The sequence below is a fragment of the Anas platyrhynchos genome, chromosome 8, assembly GCF_047663525.1.
Source record: "Anas platyrhynchos isolate ZD024472 breed Pekin duck chromosome 8, IASCAAS_PekinDuck_T2T, whole genome shotgun sequence".
NCBI classification, from domain to species: Eukaryota; Metazoa; Chordata; class Aves; order Anseriformes; family Anatidae; genus Anas; species Anas platyrhynchos.
The window spans coordinates 7,692,501-7,697,900 of record NC_092594.1 but is presented as its reverse complement, the minus strand read 5'-3'; the positions used below and the strand labels follow the sequence as shown (position 1 = coordinate 7,697,900).

The 5,400-nt window shown below is 50.4% G+C and overlaps 2 long non-coding RNA genes across 2 annotated transcripts; one reads left to right on the top strand and one right to left on the bottom strand.

Moving 5' to 3' along the window:
- Positions 1–588: 588 nt before the first annotated feature.
- Positions 589–3,656, top strand: LOC113844397 (uncharacterized). The gene is made up of 2 exons (XR_003498981.3): positions 589–2,160; positions 2,449–3,656. It is a non-coding gene; the product is annotated as an uncharacterized lncRNA (long non-coding RNA).
- LOC110353967 (uncharacterized) lies at positions 2,607–4,142 on the bottom strand. The gene is made up of 3 exons (XR_002405272.4): positions 3,903–4,142; positions 2,891–2,980; positions 2,607–2,744 (listed from the first exon to the last, which is right to left on the bottom strand). It is a non-coding gene; the product is annotated as an uncharacterized lncRNA (long non-coding RNA).
- Between the last annotated feature and the right edge of the window lie 1,258 nt (positions 4,143–5,400).

Sequence of the window (5,400 nt, the reverse complement as noted above, 5' to 3'; positions counted from 1 at the left end):
AGGGTTTTAATTACTGCTCTATACACGGGTTTGCCAGCATTAAATTGAGACGTAATTAGGCCGCCGCATTTTAATAATTGTCCTAGCTAATTGGGCAGACAAGTACGCTCCACAGTGTGGCGTGATTAGATAATTAGTATTTCCAAATGACAAAATTGGGGTCTCGATTAAGGATTCGGCGAGCGGGGCGGGACCATCCCATCCCATCTTATCTCTTCCCGTCCCGTCCGATCCAGCCATCTCTCCCCGGCCCGCCGGGCCCCGGCCCCGACATGGCAGAGGCGGGCGCAGTTCCCACCATGGCCGTCAGGGGGCGCCGCTCACGCGCGGCCGCTGCCCGCTGCCCGCTCCCCGCCCCGGCCGGTCCCGCTCCCGGGCAAGCCGCTGCCGGCAGGACGGTGGCATGCAAACGCCTCGCTAGCAAGCTGCAAAATCGCCTTTATTTTATTATTTTATTTTATTTTATTTTATTTTATTTTATTTTATTTTATTTTATTTTATTTTATTTTATTTTATTTTATTATTTTATTTTATTTTATTTTATTTTATTTTATTATTTTATTTCATTTTATCTGCAGAAGAGGAAACAGTTTTACTTCTTGTTTTGTGTTTTTGTGCGTGTGATCCTGCTGTCACCGAGATACAGATGCTCCGGCTGAAATCAACAGCGATGATTTCCCTACAGCCTGAGGGCTTCTCGGCTTTAAAAGTCTAGTTAGTGGGGTTTTTTTGTTTTGTTTTTGTTTGTTTGTTTGTTTTTGTTTTGTTTTGCTTTGCTTTGTTTTGTTTTTTCCCCCGCTGTATCAAGACTTTGACTGTTTGACGACTCAATGCCAGGCGGGCGGCGCAGTGTCTATGTCCTCATTTCGGGATACGCCGACTCGCACACCTTGGGTGGCTCCAAGCCGCGGCGCCGGCACTGCCAGCCGCTGTTTACCAGCCCTGCCGTCGGGGAGAGCTAAGAGCAGCGAGGTGCAGCCTGCGGAACAGCTGCTACAGCCCTTGCGGCCCGCAGTTCGGGTGGCACGAAATGAGGCACCCCAAATACAGGAGGCTGATCTGCCAGCCTGTGGCCAAAGCAGAATTCGGGATGTCCTGGGAAGTAAGGGCGCTGGGCCGCAGTGGCAAAGCATCCCTCCGCCCGGCCGGGCGCCCCTCGCCTTTTAAAAATCTCTTTTTTTGACGCTGACAGACACTCGGGGCAACTGCTTTTCAGTAGCCGGCTTCTTTCCGAGCAGCCTCCGCGCCCGGAGTGCTCGGTCAGGCTCCATTTTATCACGCCCCCCGCCGGCGTGCAGGGGGCTACGGCAGGAACGTGCAGGCTGGTGGTGCTCGTCTGAAGGTGACATCCAGCGCCAAGTCCGCGGTTAATCGAGTCCGCTTGGTGAAGTTCAACAATTTAATCAGTGTCTGCACGAGCCCCGGTGTTATTTATCTGTGCTGCGTTAGGTTCCCTTGGGCTGTAAAGCGATCTCCAGAGGTTAGATGGGGGGAACCTAACACCACAGGAGCAGTCGCTGCCCTGATCCTACAAGAAAGCCGCTTCAGTCGGTCTCACCGGAGAAGCAGCAGTCGGTACTGCGGTGAGGGCTGGGCAGGACCAAAGCCACAGCGTGGCTCTCCTAAGGCCACTGTCGCTATTTACCAGCAAGTCACAACTTGGACGTGCCATTAGTTAGCAATCCTTGCCAGCGATGCTTTTTTCTGCCTGGTTAGAAGGCTGGGGTTTTTCCTGTAGGCACACTCTTAAGACCATCTTAGTGCTTGTGCAGAGCTTTTGTGGTGGGGGGTCTCAGCAGGGTGGAAGCTGAAGGCCACCCAAACATGGCACAGAATGCAGGTGTGTGAGTTGTGCCCTGATTCTGGCAGGAGATGCACTGTGTCGTCCCAGGTGTTTTTTTTGGCTAAGATGCTCCTGTCTTTGGACCTAGTGGTGTTAGAAAATCTAGTTGGTACAACCATTCTGATCGGTAAAAGTACAGAAAATGCTGTCCCCTTCCTGGCTCTCTCCTCCTGTATTCTTAGTCAAGCCCAGGCTGCATTCGTGGCTGCTCAGCTCACACTGAGGAAGCTTCCTTGTCTGCAGACCTCCCCTCGGGTGTCAGTTCTGATGGTCCAGGCTGGGACGGACAAATGTAGCTGAAGAAATTAATTTACTTTGTAAGTAATTTTTTTTGTATGTAAGTTTTTTTTTTTTTTTTTCTGTGTATCAATACTATATTTTTTTCCTGATGAAAATTTTGTAAAAACTGAATAATTAGATCTATAAAATAAGCTATATCTTTATTTACAGCTCTGTAATTGAAACAGTTCAGCTTAGTAACGTTAAGACAGCACGATCCCCTTCCTGAGTACACTGTTGTAGGAGCAGGAGAGCCTTTGAAACTGGCACTGGGTTTTCATTCGCACTCTGCGTAGCGCTGTCTTGCTTTTCTTCTGCTCCGAAAGGTGACAGTGAAGCGCTGCGATCAGGTTCGCCCCTTCCCATCTCTGCCGGAGGAGGAAGAAGAGGAAGAGGAGAGCCCCGGAGCCGCCGTGGGCAGGGCGAGGGGCGCCGACAAAAGAGAGCCCCCGAGCGAGAGCCGCGGGCTCTGCCGGCGAGTTTGGACGCATTTTAAGTCTGAGGAATAAGTGACAGGGTCATCATTTCCCCGGCTCGGCTGCTTTCAGATTCGGCTACGAGGGTGAAGTCTTGCTAACAGCTCGTGTATCTGTATATTTAATTGCGACCTGGCTGCATGTTCCTGTTGAGGAAGGATGCAGATGACAAGTGAGTTATAAAAAAAAAAAAAAAAAAACAGAGTCAGTTGACAAAAACAGGAAAGGAATGACAGATGAAAAGGCAGTCGATGAGGAGCTAACTGGCAAACGCATCAGTAAAGTCATATACCTTCTGAGAGGAGTAGCAGTTTGTTTTATTCCGGTTCTCCAGAGTTTTATCTCCTGTCGGTGTGAAGGGGGACAGAGGAGCTAATGTGCCCTGTTTAGGATACAAACATGCAGATTAGATCAGACTTCAGACACCCCGTTTCACTCAAAATTTAAAACAGTTAGAGGCATAAAGCAGAATTCCGCCACCGAGGAAAACAGAAGTACACTTTTTTATCTTTATTATTATTACTGTTATTATTTGTAATGTTTTAAAGTCGTTTCCAAGCTGTTCGAACGCATTCAGCGAGCGAGGTCCCGGGGGTGTTGCGGGTGCGCGGCCGCCGCTGCCCGAGCCGGGAGAGCAGCAGCCCGACCCCGTCTTCTCCACTTTTGTGTTACTTTAAGTTTTCAGTGAGGCTGGTGTAATTACTGGGCGTTTAACTTTTTGCCAGGCTCTTTCATTATAGCTTTGCATTTGCACCTCGCTTTTAAGAGAAGTAATAACATTCACAGTCGGGGGCAAATCCTGTTAATGAACAAATTAAAGTTCAAACAGTTATTCAAGTTCACAGCCCCGCTCGCTGCTCATTTAATAAGAGTTATGCATGTTACTTTCTCTCAAGATCACTCCCCCTTTTATTACTTTTTAAGCTTTTCATAAGCACTGACGGGATGTAGGGGCAGCTCCCAGCCTCTGAAGAGCCCACAAATCCTGAAGGGAGCCCTAATCCGGCCTTAATTTGACAACTTTTGTAAAACGCATAAAAGCTCGGGTGCCACCCTTGTGCGCTCCAATGACTGCATCGCGGGGAGCCCGGGGGAAACTCCCCTTTTTGCTGCACCCACGCAGTCTGCCGGTCCTCCCGGGGCCGGAAGGGGTATTAGGGTGCCTGAGCCCCCCGGGGGCTGTCCCGGCTCCGGTGCCTGCCAGCAGGCGCGGCAGAGCGGTCCCATGCGCTCTCTCCCTCCTTCTCCCCCGCGCCGCTTTCCTCCTTCCCTCCGACCCTTTCGCGGCTGCAGTGCGCGCTCACCTCGCTGTTTGCATGTCATGAATCTTAATTCCCCGCGGAGGGGGCTTCCCAGCCCCGGGGAGCGGCGGGGCCCGGGGACGGCGACGGGGTCCGGCCATCCGCGGGGTTTGACGCCGGTTCAAGGCAGCGCCGGTGCCAAAGCGCTGTCTGTGTACAAATGGAGGAGATCACACTCCCCATTATCTACCTCCTGGCGAGTGTTTGATTTGTGACATCAAAAGCTTATCAAGGCAAGCTCAAAAAAAAAAAAAAAAAAAAAAAAAAAAAAAAGCACCTCTTGATGGGCTCCGGTTTGGGTTATCTTGGGGGAAAAGAGGAGAGGGGGGGGCCCGGTGCTGTCAGGCGATGGGGACCGCTTCCCCCTTCCAGCCGCGGCACTCCGCGGGCGCACACGGCAGCGCGGGGGGGTGGGGGGGGGGAACGGGAGGGTGGCCCCGCCGCGCTGTGCCTGGGGCTGCGGGGAGACCCTGATTCCTCGCAGTCATCCGCACACAAGTGGCTTGATATAATCACCATGACAACTGCCGTCTATAAGCATACAAATAATAGAGATGAAATAGACAAAAGATTAGCATGCCAAGAAAAGTACAATAAGTTTCTTATTTAGCATTTAGATAACTGTCTTTCCTTCGGAGCAGGCTTCAAAGTTGAACCCAGTTTAGACCAAGAGGATTAATTCTTTCTCCCGCATGCTTCATTGAATCTCTCATTACCAAACTTTGTCTGTATTGATGTAAGATTTGATTGAAGATTAGAGCATTTAGCAAATCTTGCTTTTCTGCATGTATCAGGCCTTTTCAAGCGCAGCCCGCGCTGCCCAGTGGTCAATACCCTTACTTTTATCCAGTGTCTGCTTCATTTAAACTTAATCAACTCCCTCAATGAACTGGAACAGGGAAACGTCCCTGCGGTAAGAATGTTGTGCTTTTCTTAGATAATTATTTGCTCCCCTTCCCAATCCGCTGGCGTTAAACCCAAAATTGCTCTCTGATGAACTTAATCAATATGATAATGACCACTGGGGCTGAATGGCTTTGCCTGGGCTCAGCATGGAAAAGGTAGATGGCTGTGCCCATTACCCAAACCCAACTTCTCCTTGTCTCGCCTTTCCTTTTGTGTACGCTGCTCCCACCTTTCTTTCTCCCTCCCTTCCTTCCCTTGCCCCCCTTTCTTTCTCTTCTTGCCTGCCTCCCCCACCCCCACCGCGACACCGAGCGCTGCCAGGCTGTAGAATGATGCATCTCTGTGCGGGAGGAGGACTCGTATGTCACCGCCAGGAGAAGTGGAGCAGACCGATTGGCTGGGTGAATTATCTGGCTTGTTGCGGTGAATTATTTGCGCTGTTCCCTTTACCAGTCAACAAGTTTCTGAGGTATAGCGCAGATCAATCAAAGCTGACAGAGCGCATGTGAAGCTTTTACTGTGTAAATCTGGACCTCTTGTCCTGCCTTCGTTGGCACTGGCATCTGTATATCATTTTTATACTGCTACCAGTAGA